Source organism: Vanellus vanellus (genome assembly GCF_965231255.1).
Source record: "Vanellus vanellus genome assembly, chromosome: 16".
Taxonomy (NCBI): Eukaryota; Metazoa; Chordata; class Aves; order Charadriiformes; family Charadriidae; genus Vanellus; species Vanellus vanellus.
Window position 1 is genome coordinate 12763180 of NC_138921.1, and position 26176 is coordinate 12789355.

Here is a 26176-nt window from a genome sequence, read left to right on the forward strand (position 1 = left end):
CACATGCTCCTCGTTAGGAGGTTGTTAAGATGAGGACGATGAGGACAAGATCTGGGCCGGAGGGGTTTACCACCTGGTCTTGAACCACACTGGAAGTCACTTAGCCCCATAACATTGGGGCAACCATTGTTTTGGGGTATTATTGGGTAATTTGGGTGTTATTTTGGGTATTTGGGGATTACTGGGTGCAGTGGTTTTGCATAATGGTTTTATAAACACCATTGGGATGTGGTAGCTGCTAGTTACAGGCAGCCGGGCTGCCAGAAGACGTAGAAATGCGAGAGGAAATCATCCCTTCTATTAGAAGAGCCAATGCCACTGTGGAAAGCCCATATTCACACCGCGAAACCAGCCCAGCGACTCCCTGCGGGACTGTGGCCTTCTGGACCGTAGGAACACGGGAAAAAACTCCATCTGTGCTCTGGCAGGATACTCAGCGTTGCTGGAAAGTACATTCAACTCTAAAGGTTTTGTTTGGTTTGTTTTTTTTTTTTTTTAAAAGACATTTGATTATAATGTTGTTTTAAGGTCACTGGAATCAAAAAGCCTGGCTCCTGGCTCCTGTAAAATTAATGTCTTGAGTCTCTTTGCCGTGGTACGGGACTTGCCTTCCATTCATTAAGTGAAACGGCACAGATATTAAAAAAAAAAAAAAAGCAGCTCCAGCTCAAGAAATGCTAAATGGCTGGAGCAGAGACACCCCGCAATGCAACACGGGTAAATTCGGTCCTTTATCTTCCAAGATAATCGCATCTTCGAGAGGAGGATTTGATCTGCTGCTTTGCTTCACGAGATGCTCAGCCTGCGAGACGAGCACCGACAAACAAGGACTTGAACCAGCGTGGAAGGCGCTGCCCGAAATTGCCGGACACTCAGCGGCTGGGGGCACGGGGAGGGCGACTTTTCCCGCTTTTCCCACCACATCAGGCTCCTTCGAGGCAATTTGACTCGCGTTCCCGATGTTTATGCTTGCGCTTACGCTCGCGCCGGGGCGTGCGCCTGTGCTTATGTTTTGAGTCGGGTGACTTAAGGAGACTGGGACCGGGACCGGGAAAGTCCCTCTGCCCCGCAGCGGCGCAGCCGTATTGGGGCAAGGAATGCCGTGAGCCACCTGCCCCGCTATCCCGCTCCCCCCCGGGAAATGCCGCTCGTGGAGATGCAGGAAAAGAGAAACACACCGCGCGCGGGGAGGTAGAGCGGCGGGGAACGCGTGCGTGCCCGCCTCTGCCCGCCGCCTGCCGGAGCGGGGAGGGAGAAGCGGAGGTCTGCAAGATGCTTTTCCAGCTTTTGGGGGTCACGCGTCACCCTTATGCTCGAAAGCAATCCGATAGCGCGGCAATTTATCAATATCTCGTTGTCACAGGTAGAAAGCCCGGGCTATCTAACACTGCTGAATCTGAAGGTATTTTAAGGATATACTTCGGTGGGGAAGGTGAATAAACAGCGTTCCCGGGCACCAACTTTCCGGGGCTGAGACGTTGCCGGGTGGTGGCTGCCAAGGAGCCCAGCGGTGATCGGCCCCCTCCAACATCCTCCTCCGAAGCACCAGTGACTGAAAAAGGACTCGGGGGGGGGGGCTTTTGCTAGGCCATCTCATGGTATGGGCGAGAAAATCCCCAATTTTCACCAAAATAATTATTAATGACACCCAGTGGTACTAATACACCCAGTGGCACCAGTAAAGAACACTGGCATAGCTAATGGCACCATTGCACCCAGTGGCACTGTTATCACTGGTGACAAAGATACAGCTGGGTGGCACCTCTGCGGGGGGTGTTATGGTTTGAGGAACCCACAATTTATTGTCATTTAGGCAATTATTCTCTGACCCGATGATTCTATTCCCCACCCTGAAAGGGGAATCAGGACAAACAAGGAAACCTGGGGGCTGAAATATAAACAGATTTAATAGAATAAGACTAAATAATTAACATTAACAATACGAAAGGACCAATATTGATCCCGATCCCAATATAAAATATAGGGGGATTATTCTCAGCCTGTCCTATCCGTAGGAAGCCGTGCGCTCCCGGCAGGGGACAGCAAATGTGGGACACTGGGAGCGCTGCGGCTTCGGGAGGAAGGGCTCAGGGGTCCAGCACCGGAGCGAGGAGTTCTCAGGATGGCAGCCATCAAGAGACCAAACTTTGCAGCAAACTTTCTAATTTATATTGACTGCGACGTTCACGGTATGCAAAACCCTGTTGGCCAGCTCGGGTCAAGTGCCCAGGTCTCGCGTCGCCTCATCCCCGCTCCTGGTGAGCTCGAACACTCCGAGACCTTGAAACCCGCGTAACATATCTGGCTAGAAAGTACGTATTTTCACAAATTCAGACACCAGAGTCTTCTAAAAATGCCATTTTCCCCGGCATTAGAAGTGAACTTACTGAGAATTAAGATTACTGAAAGAGCCTTTAGTCCTGTGCCGCCCAAACCGGGGCGGGGGGACAGCGGAGACCCGCCGGGATGTCGTGTCCGCCGCCCGCTCCCCCGCCGGGTGCTCGGCGCTGCAGGCGGCGGTCGGGCGGGGCGCGGCCCCTTTAAGGCGCGCGGGCGGCGCGGCCCCGCCCCGCCCGGCCGCCGGGGCGGCTGTGGGGCGGCCTGAGGGACCGCCGCCGCCTCCCGCCGCGCCGCGCCGAGGCAGGGCAGGGCGCTGCTGGGCCAGCGCTGCGGCGGTAGGGGCGGCCCGGCCCGGCCCCGCGGGCCGGCGGACAGGCGGACGGACCGACCGACCGACCGACCGGCCAACAGACCGACCGACCGACAGTTGCGGGGGAGCAGCCCCATGGCTCTGGATTTATAAACACGGCGCAGATGGCGGGGCCGGGCCCCCGCGCCCAGCGCTGCCCCGCCGGCCGCTGAGGCGGGAGGGGAGGAGAGGCGAGGAGGGAGCGGCGGCGATGGGGGGCGGCAGCTGCCGGCGGGATTAGGTAAGGCGGGGAGGGGATGGGGGGCTGCCCGGGGACCCCCCCTCAGCTGTGAGGCGGGGCCGGGCCGGGGGGGGCCGCTACCGGCAGGTAGGGGTGCGGGCGGGCGCGTTACGTAAAAACCAAAATGTGCGGCGGGAGCTGCCGCGCTGGGGGAGAAACTTTTTTTTTTTATTATTTTTTTAATTCTTCCCCCCCCCAAGGGAAAGCGCTGCGGGGTTTGGGGGCGGGGGGAACCCCTCGCTTTGCAAAGTAGCAGGGACACCGCGGGGTGGGGGCAGCCCCCCGGCCCTTTTTTTACACCCCCCCCCCCCTTTTTATTTTTCCTCCTTCTTCTCATTCTGATTTATTTTCCGCCTCCTGCTCCACATCCATGTTTGAAGCCGGTGGTTTCCCGCTGACACGGCAGCCCGGAGCGGTTCATCTGCCCCCACGGTGCCGCCGGGTGGGGGGGATCCAGCCCCGGGCGGGGGGGGGAGAGGGGTGTCCCACCACCACCCCAGAAACCTGTCGTCCCCCCCCCCGAAACCTGTCACCCCCCGGCTGGGGACAGGGCCGGGGGGGTCCCGGGCACGGCCAGCGGCGCCGGGAACGACAGAGCTGGCTCAGCTGGCGAAGGACGTGGAGTTTTGGTGGCTGGTGTGTAAATGTTGACGGTGGGTAAACAGGGCCGGTGTCTGCAGGCAACAAGTGTACGTTTCTCCAAACCCCAGCTGCAGCCTCCGGAGTGATTGCTTTTCTTTTTTTTTTTTTTTTTTTTTTTTTTCTGTCGATTCTTTATAATTTCCTGTTCCCTCTTCTCCCTCGGCCCTTCCTCCTGCTCCCTTGCCCTGACAATGCACAAAGAGCAGGCTGCAGTGGGTGCAGGCAGCTGCCTGCCATGTGGGCTGCTGCCAAAGCCACTGAAGCAGCCAAACCCGCAGGGCCCTGGTCCTCCTGGGGCTCGCGCTGCCCGCGGCGAGGGGCTGCGTTGACCCCATCAACCCATCCCCTCCTTCCACCGCTTTGAACCCTGTGGACGTCCCTGCCTGTGCAGCTCGGGTCTGCTCCGTGAACTTTGTGTTTTGGGTCAGCTCAAGAATTTGCCCGAGAGGACAGTGCTGCTGGAGGTGATCTGTGCAGTGGGTATTTCCTAACGCCGCCCTTCTGGTTCACAGGCGTTTTCATGGTTTGAACTCTTTCTGTGACCTCTCCCTCAGTATTCTCACGAAGCAAAGGTTGGCGCTTTGAATGCCTGAAAACGGCAGGGTTTTGCTGAATCGAGTGTTTTTAATCTGACTTTGGTGGATGTGATGTTGTTCTGCTGGTTTTCCTTGGCTGCGTAGGGTGCGAGTTTTTTCCATTTAGCGTAGGGTTTTTATCAGCAGGTTTAAGTTTGAGTTTGCCATGTGCTTTAGAGATAAAGGTTTGATACTATTAGTAATTCATAAAGGGAGAGAACGGGAGTTGAGACAACTGGGTGAGTATTTCCATGTCTTTTGAGAGTGGCGACAAAGCTCCTGGGGGGCTTTAGTGAAGCTGCACTGGCCTGGATGGCTTTAGTGAAGTCCTACTTAATTCTGTGAATTTCACTGCTGACTTGTAGGGTGATTTTGGGACCTAGCTCAGCCGGCCGTGTGCGCGGGTCTGCCCAACTCTGCACAGGAGCTGTGCCTTGGGTGTGGAATATGGTAAGCAAGGCTCGCAAAGTGTTTTGAGACTTGAGTCCCAAGATGCCATTGGAGGGAAGGGAAGTTCTGTGTGTGACAGTATTTTATAACTTCAATTGAGTAAGTTTCAGTATGAGAGAGAGAGACGCTTGCAAAATGCGTTTAGTTTATTGAAAGCAAATGCACTCAAAGCCCAGTTTGTTGTTGCCAAAAGGGAAAAAGTAGAAGCTATTTTTGGTGCGAGAGAGGAGATGGGGCACGCACATGTCTGGGGCAGGAAAACACTGGTACTTTGTTCTTCTGGCTTCATGTGGGTGGTGGTTTCTGTTATTTAGCTGTCTGTTTCTGCCAAGTTGCAAAACATACCTGGTTCTTAAAATCTTGCGGAGGTCAGAGCCGGCTCTGCAGAGCTGGTACCGGGCCCGCATGAGAACGCCTCCCACGCCGGCATCTCCAGCGCTGGAGAAGTGGGTGGATGCTTCTGGCTTCACACCTTTGAGTGCCAGGGAGGTGACTGGCATTTTTTCGCGACGGGATCTGGACTGAAACCATAAACTTGTTTCACGCAAGCCACCGAACAGCTGCTGCTTGGCAATACCTTGCACTCGCTAATGGCTGTGGTTGGATTTGAACCAAGTTGCCTCGAGTGGAGGTTGTACCAGTCCCTGGAGCCATCCTGCGTTAAATCCAAAGAGGGTTTGGTGCAGGCTGTGTTCACATCTTGTAATTAGGAGATCCAGTCTGGTAAAGGCAGTTTTGTTATGATTGGCGGTGAAGGCGTGCATGCAGCTGTGTTGATAGCTACATGTGTTAAGAGAGCTACCCGTCTCATCTCCACGGCAGCTCTGGACTGCGCCGGCTGGAATTGGGTCATGGGAGATGTCTTTATCTTTCCTGACGTGGTTGTAAATTATTTGTCCCCTTGATGGCTCCTGGTGTTCCTCCCCACTGCTGGTTCTGGTTGTTAGTGGCCTCTGCTGAAATACAGTCCTGTTTGCGGTCGGGTCATCCTGGGAGAAACCTGCTTGAAGTCAACTGTAATTTACATGTTTGAGATAATGTCACCTTCAAAGCTCTTTGCGGAGGCAGAAAGTTACGGTCTCCCCAGTTTCTAGATGAGTAGGTAGGAAAGGAGGATTAAATTGGTAAATTTTCAGAAGTGGGTTTTGGGTGGCTGATTTGAGCAGTTGCAATGGGGCGTGAGTTTGAGAGGGCCTGTGTTTGGGGTGCAGCGTTACCCATCCCTAACCCCCTGTCTCATTCTGACCAGATCACTAGACATGTCTGAAAATTGAGGCCGGGGAGGTTACATGAAGTTCAATGTGTCAGAGCAAGTCTGCTGGAGAGCTGGTGAAGAGGAGTCTCTTTCCCCATGAGTGCTTTGCCAGTTCAGCCTGAGGGCTTGTTACCCCCAATGGCAAAGTACTGGTTCCCTCCTGGCTGTTGTGCCTGCAAGCAGTGATCCCCCAAATGCAGACCATGGGCTGGATGCAGGGTTACTTCAGGATGGAAATCCAGGGCAATGTGTTCTTAACAGGACTGTTATCTTTGTGCTGCTGCATTTGTGTGAACTGTAGCTTGCTTTTGTTTTCACTGGGAGATTTCAATGGAGAGCAGGGTCAGCTCTGATGGGGCTAGAAATGAGGTGTAGCAACACACTGTTGCCTCTGTGATTAGTGGCTGAGGCTTTTGCAGCTGCTTAAGGATTTGGTCACTGTGAGGTCATGGATTCTTATCTAGGATGCTGTGGTGTAGGATCTTGCATGGCTTTGAAAGGGCCTTGCTGTGTATTGGCGTAGGAAAGTGGTGGTGAATTGCTGTTTATGGCTGGATGTGCGCTGGAACACAGGTGTCAGAGTCTCTGATTTGCCCTGTAATGTCAAAGGGATAGAACCTTTCATAGCAGTGGAAAACAGAGACGCTTCCTAAGAAAGGATTGAAGAGGGGAGCTGGAGAGCGAAGGGCGTGAAAATGCCTGCAAGAGCCTGGTCAGAGTGAGGGAGGGATCTGGTAGGAAGGGGAGGAGGAGAGCAGAAGGAAATGAGTTATTTGGCAGTTTTGGGAAGTGAACCCTGACCTGCGTGTGAGGCAGCAGTGGGACCGTACTGGGAATTGAGAAATCTTGGTTGCACCCCCAGTCCTGCTGCCCACCCTACTTGTCACTTCCCTTCTTGAGGCCACCAGTTCTCCCTTCCTGGCAGCCTGCCTCCGGCAACTGGAGGCTCTCAGGGGACTTGGCTGTCCCTTATAAAAGGAGAGGAGAGTGCCTGAGGAGGGGGTGTTTCTGGTGAGCAGGCAGTGCTCTGCCCCTGCCATCTACGCTTTGGGAAGTTCAGAGATGGGACATGGTTGTGGTTGGGCAGGCAAGAAGAGGCTCTGATTACTGCGGACCTTGCTGCTGGACCAAATTTGGCTTGGAGATGTCCAGAGAGGAGCCCTGCCTGCAGGGGAGTAGTAAAGACTGAGATAGATGTCTGTGGCCGTGATTGCTACCACGGTGCTAGGGCTGGAGGAGAGCGGGGGGACGGGGGGAGCAAAGCGATCGGCAGTTTTGTGCTGGGTGGCATGGAGGATGCTGATAATGGTTAGTGCTCTCAAGCGCTTTATAGCTGCGGAGCACTGAGCAAACATTAACGAATGTAAAGGATAGCAGCTTTGTCTGGTTACAGAGAGGGGAAGTTAACTCCAAATTAACTTTATGATCCGTGAAACTGAGGGTTATTTAAAAAAATAATAACGTAAATGGAAATGCTGAAGTTTTCCAGAGTCGCTGAGTACGCTGCTTGTTGTTTAATGCCTTCCATTTTTTCACTCCCAGTCTGTGTTTTTGGCTCAGGAACAAATTACAAGCAATATCAGCTTACGCTTGGATTTGAACCCACATTACTCTTAGTCAGCTGAAATATTTCCCCTTATCGCCGCTCCCATAATGTTTATTTTAGACCGGATAGCATCATGGCTTTTCTGCTAGCTGTAGGGAAGAAGCCAGTCTTTGAAACAGCCCAGCACCTTGGAAAGCAGTGATCTCAAAGCCAGTCTGGTTTCTGAATATGAGGTACAGGTTCATTTTCCACCGAGAGCTTTATGCGAGGCAGTATCCCAGAACGGTTCGTGGCATTAAAAACCCAGGAGGCAGCAGATGGATGAATTGCTGACAGATTTAAAATCGTGTGACAAACATAAAGCATTCAGACGTGAGGGCCAAGGCGGGAGGAAGGCTGCAGGGGGAGGTTGGAGGCAGAAAGGTCGAGTAAGTTATTCTGGGCAGGAGGAGATGTGCAGGCGAAGGCAGACTCCAGTGGGTTCAGCCTACAGGGGGAAGGGAAGGCCTCCAAGAGGAGGGATGTGGTGAGGAGTGTGTTCCCATCAAAGGGCAGGGAGCCCTCCGTGTCCTGGACCAGTGGTGGAAGGAGAAGGAGGATGATGATGAGGAGGCGAAGTCCGGCCCTGGCAGCGGTGGTGAGGCCAGGAGGAGCAGGGCTGCCCTGGGAGGAGACGATGTGGCGGGGCCCAAATGGTTTCCTCCTGTGGGAAGTGGTCCGAGGGAGAGTGCCAGCACCCGGAGAGGCAGGGGACGGTGCAGATGTTGTCTCTGGTAGCTGCAGCCCCGGCTGCAGCTCTCCTGGTGGTGTGTGTGTCGAGGGAGGGAGAGACGGCAGGATTTCCTCTCTGCGGCACTGGCTCCCGGGTTAATAACTAACCAAGCAGTCTAGGTTTATCCTTTCATTGTGGAAGAGAATTATTTACATAATACCACTCCGCGTAATCTTTATTTAGCATTGTTTCCCTGGCGTAACACTGGACAGAGTGGCGGTGCCCAGAAATGAAGTTTCGGCCCAAATACGTGGGAAGTTAACCCTTACCGTCCGGGTGTGCTTCACCCTGCCTGTGCAGGGAACTGCCTCTAAACTGAAGAAATACTCCAGTGGCGTGGCCATCTGTCATGTAGTTTTTGGGACGTTTTTATGTCTTCCAAAGCCTGTTTACTGCAGGCTCCGGGCTGGTGCTCTGTGCTGGTACCTGAACGCTTCTCACCAGCTTCCTAAGCAACACACTTAAGGTTTGTCCTGTGCGTGTTAGGGCAAGAGAGTGGTTTGTATTGCGTTCTTCTGTGTCTCTATGTTAAAGAAGGCAGAAGCAAAGAAATGTGTCAGCCCGTGGGTGGAGGATGACAGGATTTGGGAAGGTTCCTGGTGCGGATCATCCCATCGTCTGTCATCAGTCCCTGAGGACTTGCTGTCTCCCAGGCGGGCAGGTTTTGTCCTCCTTGGGGAGTGTGTAATCGAAAGGTCTGGAGGCTTTGGTGGTCGTGTAAAAATCTTGGGGCCTGATTATTGCGGCACACTACGGTGAAGGACCGAACCCTGGGCTTGGGTTTCAGCGGGGTGCTGTGGGAGAGTGAATGGGTGAGTAGGATGGCAGGCAGAGCCGAGCTTTCTGCAAATCTGCCTGTACCTCTAGCTGTGCAGAGCTGGCTGGAGAGGGTGGAGGGTGTCCTTCCTCTCCGCTGCGGGTTGTGTGGGCTTCTAACAAGCTGTGGTAAACAATGGAAAGTTGGCTTTCTTCTGAAAATGCTTTAAAACCTTATAAAGGGAGTCCAACAGCTACATTTTTATAGGACCAGGTCTCAGCTGCGTGGTACTTGATCACTTCGTAAATAGCTCAGTCTTTGGCCTCTGCAAACTTCTCAAACACATACTTCCCAGTGCAGCAGAAGCACTGGTTAGCACATGGTTTATTGGTGGCGGCACCTGGCTCATATAGCAGAAGCACTTTGCAGCTCTGCGTAAGTGTTTACTGCTGAGCCTGCGTGATCTCTTTGGCCTGATGTTGCAAGGACCTGGTTTTGCGAAGGCTGTGAGTTCCCAGTGATTTACACTGGATCACCCGGTGGTACACGCACAGTCCGGGCTGGACGTTGGCGTGTGACAGCCTCTTCTGTCAACCTTGCAGGAGGGCAATGCAGATCCTGTGTCAGTGTTATGCTGGTGAGGTGGACGTTACCTGATCAAGCCTGAAACTTGCTGGAACAAAGGTAACTTGTTAACACCCTCCTTGAACCACTTACACCTGGCAGGGTGAGTTTGCATTGGATCAGTGCTGAGACGTGTGACTACAGCGTTCCCGATCCACTGCTTGAAGCCCTAAAGCTTTGTCTACTGACTTGTTGAGCCCATGCCGTTACTGTCATGCGATTCATGATATCATGTGGTATGTAAATATTGGGTGTGTAACGGAGGGGTGGTGTTTGGTATCAGAGCTGTGTGCTCGGGAAACTTCTCCAGTCATTGTTTGCCTGGGGGTGTTTTTCCTCCATCCGGACCTTAAATAACTGTGTCCCCTCTTCTCTGGCGCAAGAGTTTCTTCTGTTTGGTGAAGGGGACGACTCTTTCCTGTTGGAAAGACTTCCTTGATCAAGGCCTTATTTTTCTGCAGGTGCCACATCATATAATTCCATTAATAAACTTTTGAAGCTCCATTTTGAAAGCAGTTGCAGCTTTTTCTTTCTTTTTTTTTATTTTTTTTTTATTTCCCCCCCCCTTCCCTTTGCTGCAGAGTTTCAAGCTCATGCCAAACTCTCAGCTTCATTTCTAGGTCACTGGTCTGCCCTTTCATTTCCCCCCGTGCGCTGAAGTTGGCCGGCTTGTTTTGATTTGGTAATATGTGAGGTGGTGTCCACAGACAAAACCAGGCAGGCCAGTGAAATTCATGTTTCCCTGCAGCCTTGTTCCTGTTGTGTGTGAATAATAATTTCCAAATGCTAGACCAGAGGTGATTAAAAACTGTCAAAGAAATAAAATGCAGCAAAGTCTGCATTACAGGATTCTGTGTGTCCAGTGTTTTGAAAAAACTCCCTGAACTGGCAGTGGAAAAAGCCTTCAATATTCTTATTTAAGGCTTTCTAGTCTTAAAAAAAATGTCACTTATTTGGGAGGTGCTGATGAGGCAGCCTGAGCGTATCCAGGCTATGCGGGAGGTTGGTGGCCGCTGGTGTGTAGGGGGGCCTGGGGCTGGTAGCACGGTCTTTCTATGCTTGTTTTGCAGAGTTGTTTGGGATCTTTAGCTGCTGTTGAAATGGTTTTGCATGATGTGGCACAGGCACCTGGGCAGCTAGCTCGGCTGCAGGCTTGTGGCTGGAGCTGCTGAGCGTGACTGGCAAAGGGTAGAGGGGTGAAAGGCTTCTCTGCAGCCTGAGCGGATGCTTGAGTGGATGAGAAGAGCTGAAAATCCTTCTGGGGAGCAGTATGCAGTGTCTGTTGCTTGCTCTGAGTGAGTACATGTGTTTGTTTTTTACTGAGCTGCAAGGCAATGGATGTTCAGAGGATTTTATGCAACTCTGGTGTTGGGACCGTGAAGCAGTTGTCATGTCATCAGTTAGATGCATCGAGTGTCTTTATTTTTGGAGCAAATGATCCTGCTGACAGCATGTATAGGAGGTGTCAGTCAGCCCTTTTTTCTTCTTCCTCTCTATTTTCTTTTTCTTTCTGTAGGTTTTAGTCTTGGCTTTGCTTTGCTCTCTTGACAGGGCAACTGCTAAAAAATTTTGTTGTGTTTTTTGATTTTTTTTTTTGATGTCTCTGTCTCTTAAGATGCCATGATAAGAGATGCATGTAAAGAGCGGCTGCGGTTTTGGTCCAGAACCCAGCCAGCTGCCAGCAGCGTTCCTGAGGGCTGTGTGGTGATGGACTGAGAAACACTGCAGGATTTTGGGTTTTCTCCAGCATTATGAAACAAAAGTAGAGATGTCTGTGCATACCTTAAGGGTTGTGTTTTTGTTTTAACTCTCTTGCTGTGGAAAGCTAAGGTTTGCATCTTCTCCACTGAGATTGGTGCTCGTGAAACCTACGGCGCTTCTGTGAATGTCCTTAAACTCTGCCAACAGCAGGTGAAAGCTGAGAAATGGGGAGTTTGGTTTGCCCAGAGGTGGAGGAGTCGTGCTGCTGAGGCAGACGCAAGTATGCAAGCTCCCTGGTTGCTCCTGCATCCCTGCCAAAGGCAGTGTGAGTTTTGCTGTCCATTTCAGTGAGACAAGAACTTAAAGCTTCATCTGTGGCTTTTTTTTTTATGGTGTATTTTGTTCAGTTGTGCTTTTTGAATGTCTGTGGATTTCTTCTCAGCAGGAGGCTTTATTCCCCACACAATGTATTATTGTCTTTGTCTTGCTCTAGTTCCTTGTTTCATGCGGAAACACCTTGAACCTTTGCCTGAGTTGGAAGTGGGTGCAGAGTCAGACCCCTGGCTGCAGGCGTAGGGCTGTTCCAGGAAGAACGTGTCCGTGCACGACTCTTCAGCCTTGAGTTACCCCGTTGCTGCTTGAGGCATTAGACGTGTTTGGCTAACGCAGGCGCTCCCCTGCGTTTTCATTAGGCAGTCTACACGTACTTATTTTTGTTTTACAGAGGCTGATCCCAAGGGTAAAGAAGGATGTAGCCAGAAATAAGTGAGTGTTCACACTTGCCTTTATGAACTTCTTGAGTATTTTGCCAATTAATTCTCAGGTAATTGAGGCTAAAATATCTACTGTAAAGGACATGGCCAGGAATGCTGCTAACCTGGGGCCTGATCCTTTCTTTGCTCACTCAGGTTTTGCATAAACTTGATAGAGGTGTCTGTGCTGTCTTGGCCCTTCGCAGTCTGCTGTACAAAGCCTCTCAACCAGCAGAAGAAATGTCTAAATAAATACAGTGGCTTTGCCTTGCAGTCTTGCCAAGTCAATTTAGTGTGTATGTTGAGGAGGCAGCGCAATTAGTTATGGAGACAAATGGGTCTTCTCTGTGTTCCGTGCTCCCGTCACACGGCCAGCTCCGAGTGTTGCGATAAGCATAACAGTGAAATCTGTATTAAGCAACCAATTAAGGCATCTGCAGAAGAAAGGGGGGCGGGGGGGGAGAAGCAGCTTAATATTAGCTTGCTAAGTAAGGTGGAGCTGAATTGTATTTCTTAATGGGTTTGGGTCTGTCAAACAAGGGTGTTTTCTTCTTTTTTCACAGCATCTAGCTGACTTCTGTTGGGCTGTATTTTTGGGGTTGTGGTTGTAGTGCTGGCTGAAGGAGTTTGCCACCTCACTGCCCTGCGCCATGTTCCTGTCCCGGTGCTTCTCCCTCCTCTTACTTTTGACCTGAGGTGTTGAATGAATGTCTTCACCAAGTGACCACGCTTTTGGTTGTGTTGGTACCGCTTCGGGGGCAGTATGGGTACTGCAGGGAGGGATGACAGCCAAGGGACAGACAGCCTGGAAAGAGGGGGATAGTGGCTGTAATTTACACAACTTGGTTACATTTCAAGTCTATGTTGTTTGCAGGATTAAAACCACAATGCTGAAATTTTCCTCTAACTGGGAGATTTTTGTCTCACACTTTTTCTGTGCAGGCCTGTGCTTCTCTCTGATGTGTCCTCCTTTAGCAGGGGATAAAACAGCTGTACAACAGGTGACACAGACCCTCAGGTGGGGTTTATTGGCATTCCAGCAGCAGTGATTTTTTTAGCCTGGAGTCATGCTCAGGCAGTATTGATAGAAGTTACATCCTTTCCTGCCGTGGTCTGGGCAGCTGGGAAGGTCTGTGGCATTTGCTCCTCTTCCATGGGCTGCAAATGGACTGCCTGATTCAGAAACGTGGCTGGGAGTGCTCCTCCGTAGCAGGGTTTGGGCTTTTCACCTTGCCCTCTGAGTGCCCATTGCTGCGTCGTGTTAGCTACCGGCCACGTTACCTTTGTTCCTTGAGTCTTGCTTGTGCTCCCTGGGAGGCTGGAGTAGTCTGCAGCGTTGTGCCTTCAGCCCTGCATATCCAGGAGAGAGCTGACGAATGGGAAAGTTGGTCAGGTGCCATCCTCTGTGCTCTGTGGCAGCTTCTGCAAGCATCAGTCGTGGCTCAGTTAGGCACTGGATGAACAGAAAATGAGAGAGAGAGAGGAGGGTCCTTTTCCCAAGAGAGTTTTATAACTGCTCTTCTACAGGAGCTTTGCTGAATTGCAAATTGCTATTTCTCTCCCACTTCTTTTCTAAATCTGCTGCTGTTCTCTGCTAGAAGTGGCAGTAGTTTTTACTGGTGTGCTCTCCTACATGGATGAATGTGTGTTGTGGCGCAGTTGTAAGTAACTGACATGATGTTGATCATAATTGGGCCGAGTGTAGCTAATGACACTTAAAATATTTGCTTGTTTGGGGAAATGCTGTAACACCCAGTGGTCTTTTCCCAGGCACTGGAATAAATTAACAAGATTGGGCTGTATTTGACATGGTGTTTGGAGAGACAGACAGCTTTCTGTCACTTCCTTGACAGGCAGGTTTTACACTTTTAAAACAAAACAGAGCATCTTGTGTTTCTTCCCCCACTCAAAACCAAACAAACAAAAGCCATGCAGGGGGGCAAATCTCGCATGCGTTCTGTTTATTTCCGTGCACAAATGCATCTTCTTGATGTGTCATTAACCTGGTTGCTCTCTGGTGCTATTTTTAGCATCCTTATGATCTACAGGCAAGGAGCTCTTCCAGTAAGCATTTGTAAGCAGCCCAGCCTGGGGCGGGGGGGTGTTTGTGCAGAACCCGGGGTGTCCCAGGGCGGTGGGGTTCTCCTCCCTGCCCTGCTGGGGGTCTGAAGGAGCTGGACACAGCACCCTCGTCCCCAGTCCCACATAGGGAAATCTGTGTAAAGCATTATTCTTCAGTTCCTGTGACCATGGAAACCGGCTTGGATACATCAAACTTGACTAATTAACCTAATGGAGAGTCGTTTCCAGGCTGAGTCTCTCCCCTTGGATTTCAGAGCAGAACTTGTGTTGTCTGATCCACCACCAGCCTCCACGGCCAGCACTGACTTTCCCAGGGTGGTTCTCTAGCAGGTTTCTTTCCTGGGTCCGTGTGAGCTGGAGGGGATGGCTCTGAACCACACTGATGTCTTGGGTGCTTCTCTTGCTCTGCATTTCCCTCTTGTTTTGTAATCTCTCAGATTCCCAGGGGAGGAATGTCCCAAACTCAGATGGGAAAAACTTGCTTTGATTTCCTCCTTGGACTGGATGAAGTGAAAGTGAATACTTTTCTGCATCTCTTCTGTTTCTGTACTGCGCTGCAGGATCTTTGCCACCCCGACTTTTGCTGTTTAAAATCCCATCAAATCCTCAGGCTTGAAACAAAACAGCACATCCTGGAGATGTCTGTGTGTGTCTTTGGGTTTCCTCATCTTAATGTACGATAGTTAAAGGCATCACTCCTTTGCACTGTTTCTCCTGGGTTTAATTATTATCTCGGTGATTGGAGCTGCAGACTGCAGCAGGGACTTAAAGAGTTCAGCCGCAATTAAAAACCATCCTGTGCCAGGCAGATAGCGGCAGGCGGCACTGCTATTCTCAAGTGTCTCCAGCAGTCCAGCTAAACACCATGTGATCCGTTCAGTTGAGAAATCTGAGTAGGCAGAAAGCAGTTTCTGGGATAAACCTTGTGAGTGCTTCTCAAAATAGCCTGAAAGCAAGGTTTTGCTTTCCACAGCCGCTCTTGGTCCTTGAGACTGGTCAGAATTTTAGGTGGATTACTAAATATTGCTAACCTCTGATCTTCAAAAATCACAAGATCCTTTTTTTTTTTTTTTCCCTTTTGATGCTGCCGCTGGTGTGTTTGAACTTAAAGGATTTGCATTTTCATGTCTTTTTAGCCTTAATTGTAAGTACTGGGACCTTCCTTGCTTGCGGTTTCAGCTTTTTATATTTTTCAGCGAAGCTGAAATCACCGTGCAGTTGATGACCTCGTGTTTGACCCTTTGAAACCTCTTGGGCAGCCCAGCAAACAAACGTGCTGTGAGAGGAGCACATGAGAGGAGCCTGAGCCATTACGCTGGTCAGTCATTGACTAGGACTCTTGTTTTTTCTTCCTTTGAAGATCTGCTTAATCATTGGCATTGCAACCCCCACTGTGGTGGGCACCTGGAGGGGTTTGCTGGCCACTCCCCGTAACGTCCCGGGTGACGTGGGAGATGGCAGGGGGGCTTTAGAGAGTCCAGTGCCGTAATCGGGTTTTAGTGGGGAAGAGATTGTCATTGATATCCCTGGGATTTGGCATCTATATAAATACACGAGCCAAGCTCTTATTTAAGTGTGTAGGTTCATGTCAGTTCATTTGTCTGGGAATAGGGTAGGGAGTATCCCATGACAGTGGTCCTTCCATGTAATTTCTATTCCCAATATAAAACATAGGTGCTGATGAGGTGGGGCTTGCTGAGGGTAAATCCTGTAAATGCTGGTGCAGCTGGATGGAAGTGACTGCTTCAGATGTGGCTCATTTCAGGCCTGATTGAGAGATGGGGATAAAAACTGTGGGTCTAAAACTGATACTGTCACACTGATGGAGACTAGTGCGGCACCCGGGCATGTGTGACTGAAAGTTTGTGAAGCAGCTCTGAGATCTAACGGTTGGGAGTTGGTTTTCCACCCTTCTTTACTGTAATACAGCTGGGTGACACTGAGCGTTCAGGAGATGCTGCAGAACCAAATTCTGCAGCTGTATTCACACAGGAGAAATGAGAATTGCTTCTTTTTGCTGGGGGGGGGGGGGGGGAGGCAGCAATCTGCTTGTATCAAAGGCTCATGATCCCTCAAGCTTGTTGCTTGGAAAACGGGAGAAAATTGACAGTGAGGGCTGACCGGGCATGTGGAGAGAGGTAAGGTCCTGGCTGGCTGTGGGCTTTGTTTAATGAACTTTCTTGTCCTTTGTGTGTTTGATGTGGTGTTTGAACACAGTTTTTATTGGCAATAATGTGGTTTGAACAGATATCTTAAATGCACTCTCAATTGCTTGCCTAAGGGTGATTTTAAGCTAGGTTTCCAGGAGCATCTCTGCTCTTGCTGCGACTTTGGCTGGTCTGCTCTCCCCTCCTGGACCGGCTGTCTGCGTGAGGGGCATCTCCGCAGAGAGCGGCGTGTGTTTCATGCTTGCTGTGTACTGAGCAAAAGCCATGAAAAATGTCGTTCGGATGACAGTGATTTGGGGTAGCTCTAGAAAATCATTTTCTGCTGGTGGATTGTTCCAAACTATTTCCCTCCACCCCCCCGCCCCTTCCCCAAAACAAAAGAAGAGATGAAAGGATTCATTAGGAATTATTCACTCAGCTCTGCCGCCTGTCTGAGATCTGGCTGTCTACGTTCATCCCCCAGCTCAGGGAAGGTCAGAGGGCATCTCCCTGGGGAGGATTTGCTGTTGACTGAATTGCACTCTGTCATTATCCTGCTGGATAACGAATGCAGTGGCCTCATTGGCACTGCCTTCAGAAAAAGCACGGTCATCTGCATGCAGCCTTGAGGCGAGAGGTGAAAACCTAAGGAGAGCGGCATGGAAAACCTCATCTTGTGGGAAAGATACGGGATGGACCCAGGCAGTTAGGCACAGCGGTTTGCTTGCTGCATGATGCTGAATAGGTCTGTAGCTGCTCTGGAGCTCTGTGTTATCTTCCTCTTCCTCAGGAGGGGGGGACACACAGCAAGAGGGTTTAAAGGACAAAAGCCCTTCTGATGGGGTGAAACTAGTTAGATTTGCTTCCGTCTTCCTCGGTGGAAAACACGGCAAGCTTGTGACACAGTTTGAGATCTTTTAATGAGATTTTAAACCTTTTTTTTTTTGTTTTTGTTTTGTTTTCAAATAGGTTTCCTGAAAGAAAAACACACAAATCTCCCTGAGCTAATTGGTGTGTGATTTGAATTCAGCTGCTACCTTGGAAGAGCTTTTCCAGCAGCTGATCTGAAAACAACCTTTCCCACAGTATTGTGGGTTGTCAGTCAATGCTAAAGGATGTTGAAGTTACTGGTGGGGAGGGGAGAGGTGTGTTTTGTTTGATATGCTGCGTCTTTTAGTTTGAGTGTCCTAAAATACTCGAGAGATATGTGAAAAAGACCTTAATGGGGAGAGGCTCTTGGAGGGATGAAAGTCTTGGTACCTGGAAATAAGTAAGAAACAGTTGTGGGTGCTGGAGCCTGTTGGGCTGGCCGAGGAGGTAGAGAGACCTGAAGAAAGTTTGCATTTTAAGCACCAATTTCAGATGATACCCACCGCCTTGTGCCTTGATCTTCTGGCAGCCACAGGCTTAGCATGGTTTGAGGCTGTGCCCTTCCAGCGTGTGGTTGTAGGTTGCTGAACTGCGCGGGGGTGGCCAGATGCAGCCCTGTGAAATAAAGTATTAAGCTTCAAACGTTGGCCTTCATTGCCTTGAGGCTAAGTTGGTTCCCTGGAAGATGCTGTGATAAAATTACTGGCCCAGGTAATTTGCGTCCTGATGACGAACAGCAGAGAGGAGGGCAAGAGTTTGTGTCTCTGCTTATTGCTGTCATCCGTCTTGCAATCAGAAATTTATGAAATGCCCTTTTGTGTTACAGTGCAGTGTGTGCGAGTGCATATTTAAGTGGTTAGCAAATATATCCAGTTGCTAGATTGGATCAGATCACTGTCTAACAAATATAGACGGTGATGGTTCACATCTGGATGTCCTGAAAGTACAGCGCGGGAGGATGTGGTCTTAGTGAGTTCTAAATCTTATATCCGAAGCAGGGTAATAATTGCTTGAAATCACTGTACTTCTGCCACCAGCATTAAAGGATGTAAAATTATCCTGTGCTGTAATAAAATAAAAAAAAATACAGCTCCCTGGAAAATTCTTTTTGGTGTAATCCAGCACAAAGCGTGCGGGGCTGGTTGTGAATCAGTTTAATTGCTTTTGGGGATCTGATCCTCCAGATCCTTATCGCTGCAAGAAATCCTCCTCAGAATGGCAGCCGTCTTTGGGCTGGTGTTCAGCTGTGCGATGCGTGACCAAGTAGTAGCTTGTAGCATTTATGAACTAGGGCAGAAGTAGATCCCTTTATTCAGGCAGACCCATATAAGCCTTCAGTACTATATAGTAGGCCCCAAATTTGCCTACGTTATAAATAAGTATGTGGCTGTGTGCTTGTGTGTGTTTCTTTTTTTAAGCTGAAGGCAACCCCTTAAGCTCTTTTCTGCAGGTCTGTTCAAGCTGGGGCATGGGGAATTCCTAAGAGGATTATCATGGTTTACTTGATACAGAACTTGAACTTGAGCAATGGCTTATCTTATCAGTGATAAAAGACATGGAAATGAAGTTTACGTAACCAAGGAGGCCTTGAACATGGTGCTTTTTTTTTTTTTTTTATTTCCCTGCTGGAATGACAGATCTCCCGAGTTCTTCCCTGTTCACAATTGCAGTGTTTTCTGTTATCTGGCAAGTACTGCCTGGGTACCACTGGTGATAATTTATTTCCAGTGCTGTGTTTGGAGCAATTCTCCAAGAAAAGAAAAAGAAAGGGGTGGAGGGGGAGAGATGCTGGGTGTTGCTGGTAACTTCGTGTCTGGGCTGAAAACTGGTGCCGATCATGGCTTGGTTGGTAACTTCTGTGTTATACCGAGCTTGGCAGGTTGTTTGAAGAACAGCAGAGATCAGACCTGCACCAGTGTGCTCTGAGCATGGGATTGGAAAGTCTTTAAAAGTTGTAGGTAAACTTGGGCTTGAGAACCAGAAGAGGCCCAGGAACAGGGAAAGATGCCCGGTCTGTTCCCAGTGAATCGGAAAAAGCAAACAAGTGGGGAGGGCTGGGAAAGTCTCTTTGGTGGCAGCTAGTTAATAAATGCGGACAAATGTCTGCTGCTGTACTCCAGCTCCACTGACCGAATGCTCTGCTACAGGGTGGGACAAAACATTTGTGCCTCCACACAGGGAGGCGGGTGGTGGAACACCCTGACTGCTGCTGCCGGAGGAGACTGGCCTGAGCATCGCAGCACAGCCGCCGTCTCGCCTGCTGAGAGGGACACGCTGTGGCCGCCTGCTTGCCTCCCCCTGCTGCACAGGGGCTGGCTCTCACCGCCCCCGAGCTGTGTTTTGGAGGGGGAGATACACAACACTCAGCAAGCAGTTATGCAACCAGGCGTGAAGAAAGAAGAAGAGAGGAGCCCTTCCACCCTGCTGATGGATTTTGGTGGGTTTGCTTGCCCTGGTGTCCTACACCTGCCTCGCCTGTGCTGCGTAGGAGGAATTTTATTTTTTAAGCTCTTGCTGTCACAGATTGTGACAATGCCACAGAGGTCCAGGCAGCGCCGTGCTTCCCAGAGAAGGACTCAGCAGACAGTGGAAGGCTGGCAGTCTGACAGCACTTATTAGAGGTAACCTTCAGGAAATGCCACGCACAGCCCTCGCTGAGCTTTCTGGCTCCGGGCGCATACAGTATTTACACCACGCTTCTTGAGTTTCCCTGAAGGCTCTCAGCCTGCAGCTGCCTTTCTGTGCTCTGCCACCTGCCCCGTGTCCTCATGCTCCAGCGCCTGGGGTTGGTACTGGCTGCTGGGCTCCTCTGGCAGCAACCCGCTGCACTGGAGGGGGCTGTCAACACCACCTCTTCCTCTGTGCGTGGTACAAAGGTCCTCTCCTTTGGCCTCCTAAAGGAGGTGCTTGTGGTAAAGTGCTTTTGGAGCCTTGGATAAAGCCAGCACTGAGTTTTCACACTTGCATGTGCAGGGAATGAGCCATTAAGTAGTGCAGCACCTGCAGAGCATTTCCTTCTTGAAAAGTGAGTGAATTACATGGGATCAGTTCTTCTGTCGGAGCTTGCTTGGGTGGCTGAGTGTGTGGAGTTAAATGCCAAAACCTAAGCACTAAGATTTGAAAACTTTCCTCATGCTGTCTTGATGGTGTTTCTTCATCCCACATGGGGTGGGAGAAAGGAAATGAGATATCTTGGTTTGGTAAATGACAGTGCTAAACAGCGGCACCTGAAGTACTTTGTGGTGATAGAGCCTGGACTGTGTAGGTGTGGGAAGGCCGTGCTGTACACCGCATTGTGACGTTTGCCCCAAAGGAAGGTCAGGTATTTTTTCTGCTTCCTGGGAGAGAGACTGGGGAAGGTATATCTGAAGGGTGGGATTACGGGATGTGCACGGGTCTGGCCTTGCTCTGCTGCCCCCAGAGTTGGTGGCTCGCATGTCTTCTGCAGATGGAGCAGTGACTTTCCCAGCAGCATCTGTCTGGAGGTTGGGCTCAGGTTCAGTTGCCCGAGTCGGTTCAGCTGCTTGATCCACCCGCTCTCATCCTGCTGCTTGTAGTGTGCAGAAGTCGTGTGTTTGTTTGATGCTGTGCTCCCTTCAGCAAAGGATCAGCTGTGATCCCTTCCTGGTGGATCTACCATATGAAGAGCAAAAAACTGCTGTCCTCCTGGGGGTGACCCTTCTTGGGGACAGCAGGAGCTTGCTGGTGCTTGGGGCCAGTGGGGTTACACTCCAGGATGCTCCACAGCCCGTTTCAGCACATGCGCTTGCAGAGGGAGAAGCTTTCCCTCCCCGCTGCCTTCTGAGCACTTACTGTCTTGGAGGGGAACCCATGCAGGGGCATTAAAATCCCACTTGATTATTGTTAATTTCCAGTAATACTTATTCTGTGGGAGGCTCAGAGCGACTCGTTGCTTGGACTGGCTCAGTGGGGAAGAGCGGGACAGACTGCTGCAAGCTGAGGTCCCTTGGCCGTGTCAGCTCTGAATCCCCGGCTCCTCTAGTGTGGATTTAATTTCCACGGTGCTGCAAATGCTTCCCCAGTGCCCAGCTATCAATTGAAAAGCAGTGGGGGGGTCCTCGGGACAGGGGGTGGCGATGGTGGGGAATGACTTGTGGTCTCCATGGCAACCTACAGACGATAAATGGATCGATGTGCTGTTCTGCACCGTCTGAAACTCAAGCGGCGCTGGCTAAATCTGGGGGCTGCCTTTGCCTGCCAGATCCTGCTGCGGGGCCATTAGTGTGAGACGGCGCGGCAGGACGGCCTTCCCGCAGCGTGCCTCCCATAACAGGCACTTGCTGTGTTTGCTGCGGAGTGCGTGGGGTTTGTGCTAGAAACCTGCGCTTGGCTCCGCAGGCACCTGCGGGGTTTTGGGTGTCTTTAGTGCTGCAACACTGTGTTGGGGTTAGGTGCTGTTACGGACAACTGGCCCAGGTATCCAGTTCCCTGGGATTTGGGGAGGGTAAAGAGAAAATAGCTTGTTTCCCTTCCACCGCTTCTTAAAACCTCCAGCTCTTTCTGCACAAGCACAGGGAGGTTTATGCTTCCCTTTCTGTGAGTTAAAGGCTCAGGATCCTGGACAAGGTTTGTGCTGGGGTGGTGGGTAAGGGCAGCTGCCTTTGTTCTCGCTTCTGCTTCTGGTGGTGTGGGTAAACAGAAAATCTGTCTTCTAAGCTGCTGCTCCAGCGTTTTCACAGTGGCCAGATTTACTTAACAAAAGAAAATATTGATCTTCCTCCACTAGATTTCTTAAAAACTTATCTTGGTATGAAGTTTCCAATCCGGTGCTTTTTATACAAGAGTCTTTCCAGTGCTGAGGTCTTGTATGTGCTCTGGAGTCGCACCTGGCTCGGGGGTTCAACCAGCGACTCCCCAGTTCTCAGCTGGGACCAGGGGCTGGTGTTACTGGAGCCAGTGGAAGGCAGCAGTTGGCTCAGCCCAGCCAGGCGTGCTCAGCAGTGCTTCTTTGGTCTGTGCTTTTCTGGCTGTATGATGGGATAACCCTAGGTGTCCCCTGGTGCTTTGAGTGCTGCAGATCTAAGGGGCCGCTTTCTTTTGGTATCGGAGTTGGCTCCGGCGATGAGGATCTGTGCAGGCGAGCTCATGATCTGAGGCACTGCCTGGCCTCTGCTGCTCGTGTGTTTGGGTGCATCAATGCGTTTCCTTCACAAGGGGAGGAAAACTGTTGCTTTCCATTTTACAAAGGGGCCTGGAGAGATGAGTTGCCAGAGGCTGCACCTGAGGCTTGTGATGAAGCTGGGAATCCTTGCAGAGCTCTTAATTCCAGGCAGAAAACTTGAACTTATATCTGAGATGAAAACTGGTATCTGTAGGGCTTTTCTCACCTTGATTTGCAAATGCCTTTCAGGACGATTGGAGGGACTTGGATTCCTCAGCCAAGTCTGTTTGGGCAGGGATGTGGGTGCATTTCATTTCTAATTTGTGGTGTTATGTTTGCAGTTTTGTTAATGCAGACAGGGAGACCTGCTGTCTGCAGTGGGGTGGAAAATCCCCAAAATATGCTATGAAACCATTTGTCTGTTGTGGTTCTGTCTGTCCAGCTCTGCCTGTAACCCCTGGCATGTCCTGCAAGGCTGTTAATGGGGTGGTGGCCTCTAACATGTACAGGCACCCGTTTCAGAGATCACTGTTGCTGCGTATAAAGGCTCAATTGTGCTACAGTCTGGCCAGATACCTGAGCTCGTAATTCTGTGTGGTGTGTCGCTGAAATGTCCAAGAAATCTGCCGTCTCTGTTGCCTTGCGAATAATTTATGGGTCTCTTGACTCCAAGCTCATAAAAATCGATAACTCTTCTTGGTTCCCCCCTTTTTTTTTTTTTTTCCTTCAGCAGCAGCTTAGTTAAACTCTCCCATTCTTTTGAGCTGCTGATATTGAAAGGCCATGGCTTGTTCGCTTACCTGAGCCATGTTTTCTTTTTGCAGCAGAATTGATCCAGGCTTTTGCAGAGAGTTGTCCGTCACTGTTCTTCATGGGGACGTTGGGCTCAGGTTACTGCAGGAGGGAATCATCCTCCCTTGTGCCTTTTCCATGGGCCGTTGCAAGTCTTTGCTGTTCAAACTCCTGCTCCAGGGCAAAGCTGCAGAACTTGGAGTGGTCAAAGCGTTTTGCTTTTCTGTTCGAGCACTGTGGTACCAGTTAACAAGAGGTTAAAGCAACTTCTGGGAGCGGCTGGCAGCAGCATAAGGCCAGTTCCTGCCAGCAGAACTGCAGCCCCTTTAGCCCAATAATTTGGATATGGATATGTTAATTTATTCCTGCAATTTCTAGGCCTGTCTCTGAACGGTGAAGCGCTCTGATGATCTTTGCTCCCTGTCAGGCTCGGAAGCGAAGCCTGAAGTGTACCAGTAACAGCTGTGCCCTCTGTGTTGGGTTATTATCCTTTCAGAATTTAATAACGTGACACCCCTTTTTACTGGATAGCTTGTCCTTCCCTCTAGGAACAGATCGATAACAGACCTTGTATCTGCTATTTGGATGTAATTGCTAGTGTCAGCTGATGTCTGGTACTGTTTCTCCAAACAGCCCTGGGAAGCACGGTGGGCTGCGGGGAGCGAGGATTCCACCTCCAGGCTGGTGCCGTGCTGCATCCGTGAGCCTGAAATGAAGAGATGGGTTCGGAGAGAAGTTTTTCGCTGCTCCCTTCTCTTCCTGCTTGCGTTTTGTGATGCGTGGGCTGCATATTGGGGAGAGAGAGAAGCCTCCAAAGACAGTGGCAGATAACTGCGTATGAGCTGCAGTGCTGCGTTTGGAGGACTCCAAGGAAATTAAAGCCGACTGCTTCGTGATGGTCCTGGTCTGCAAAGCATACAGATTTCTGCAGGTCAGCTGTAGACGGAGGAAGGGTTTGGCTTTGCCTGGGGAGAAGGCGAGAGGGCTCTCCATTGCAAACAACTTATTCTTCCTGAGTCTTTAGGGTAATTGAAGAGGGTAATTGCTGTACTTTCATGCATCTAATCCGAGGGTTGCCTGGGGAGGAAGGAGGAAATGATTCAAGCGCAGTGCAGGGGGTGTGTGTGCAGGTAGTAAAAAGGGGAGGTTTATTCCAGGGTTGCTTGTCCTCCGCCTGGTCCTCCCTCTTCCTTGCTCCGGTGTCCTTCTCCCTGGTTGCAGGGAGCCTTTGCTGGGGTAACTGTTGGGATGCAGAGCTGTTGGGAAGGAAAAGAGGGTGAGTTGCGGGTAATCTGAGGACTCTTTTTCAAGGAAGCAGTACTTTTTTTTTAATGAGTGGGTTTGAGGTGAGGATTACATGCATGGAAATATAGTACTCGGAAAATACAGGAATATAGTAACTATAAAAAGTCTACCGTATCTAGAACTAAAATAATACTTTATAAATACTTTCTAGCAGTTAGGTTGGCCTGTGTAATCCTACAAGGAAAGAGAAGCAGTGATTGATGGCTGGCTCCATCCTGCTTTATCCCTAGACACAGAGTGCCGTATTAAATATGGTTGTCTCTTGGTATCACACCCTTAACGGGAGGCATAATATTAGGTTACGGTCTGTGTGGCTGGCTGAGGGAGGTCCGTGGGATGGCATTCCTGCTTCATTTCAGTCTGTGGCAAAACTCCCGTAGATGGAGTCAAGGCTGGGCTCTTGCTCTGTGTATTTGTTTAATCACCCTGTCTCCAGAGAACACTGAACTGCTGGGAAATGCAAAACCATTTCATTAAGAATACTTGATGCCCATTTTCCTAGCTGAAAGCTGCATGCTATTGTGGGCATATTTTTGTTTATTTATAACACCTGCACTTATAGAGTGGTGCAAATCATCTGGAGAATGGGATGAGTACGTAAAACTGAGGGGCAGCAAGGTGGGAGGTATTTGGAAATATAAAACCGGCCCTGTGTGGCTGCATGTGCTTCCACTGACCAGAGCTGTGTCCCGCTGTTGGCCCGTGCTATGTACTGCACCCCCCCCCCCCTTATTTATTTTTTAATTTTCACTATTATCTCTATTTCTGTGCCCAGTTAAACTGGGAGGTGGGGAGGGGTGGGAGAGTGGAAGAAGACAGATGGATATAATGGGGCTAAATCCTGTCCAGCTGTTTTCTCAGCAGCCATCTCCCGTGCAATCCCAAGGAAATAAATGCTCCTCTTGAGGGTCCTGATGGTTAATGATGATTTGAAGAGCGCACACAAACATCTCTGCAGATGCAGCCCGCCTGTGAGATTCCGCTCATGCAGCGAGCCCTGGGACCCCATTCCTCTTGCATTCAGTGTGATGATAAATCATTCATAGCCTCAGCAAATGCAATTCTCTTCCTCACTCTGCACGTAAACAGTCTAGGACCCTGAAGAAAGCCTGCATTTGTAGTCCTTGGAGGATGAGGCAAGTGCTGTGACAGCTGGGAGAGTCTGAAATTAAAGTTACGGGAAGGGCTCGGAGTGTGTGGGTGTTAAAGCAGTTCTGTATGGGTGTTTTTTTTGGTTTTGTTGCTGTCCCAGGGTGATGAAGGGAGAATAGGGATGTGCTCCTCTTGTGTCCTGACAAATCAAAATTACTGCTGTGTTTATCCCTTGTTTTGTAGGGATCTGGCTGCAAACATTGATCATGATGCCTTGTATGTGGCTCTTGTGTTCAGGTGATAAGGGGAGAGGTAAAGAGGTGCTGAGTTGGAGAAATGGAGGGACCTGGAGGCCTGATTGTGGTTGTGCAAAACACAGGTTCATGGTCTCCTGGGTTTTTTTTTTTGGTTTGTTCCAGCCTGAAACGTGGAGTGGGTTGACTGGGTGGAGGGTGAGCCAGTGGCCAGCTACAGCTTGGAGAAGCAACCTTGGCCAGTGTTGTCCCCAAAGCAGTGTTGAGTGGCAGCCGTGTCCACATGAGCTCCTTATGCTGAAGCCAGTGTGGAAACAGAGGGTGTGAGGGGAGAAATGGGACCCTGTGTGGACACCAAAATCTCAATGCATGTTGCTTCATACCTCATTTGAACATTCCTGCCCTCCTGGCGAGCTGAGCTCCCTTTCAGCATGGTGCTGGCCCCGTTAACATCCATGCTTGGTGTGTCATCCCCGTCCTCCCTGTGCAGGCGGTGTGTTGGCTGGTT

The 26176-nt window shown here is 50.3% G+C and overlaps 1 protein-coding gene across 1 annotated transcript in view; it reads left to right on the forward strand.

Annotated features, from left to right (window-relative positions):
• The first annotated feature begins 2820 nt into the window (after positions 1–2820).
• Positions 2821–26176, forward strand: part of NCOR2 (nuclear receptor corepressor 2) — a 258054-nt gene continuing 234698 nt past the window's right edge. The window contains exon 1 of the mRNA XM_082491424.1: positions 2821–2930. The gene's annotated coding sequence lies outside the window, so the exon portion shown is untranslated. The remainder of the gene's footprint in view (positions 2931–26176) is intronic.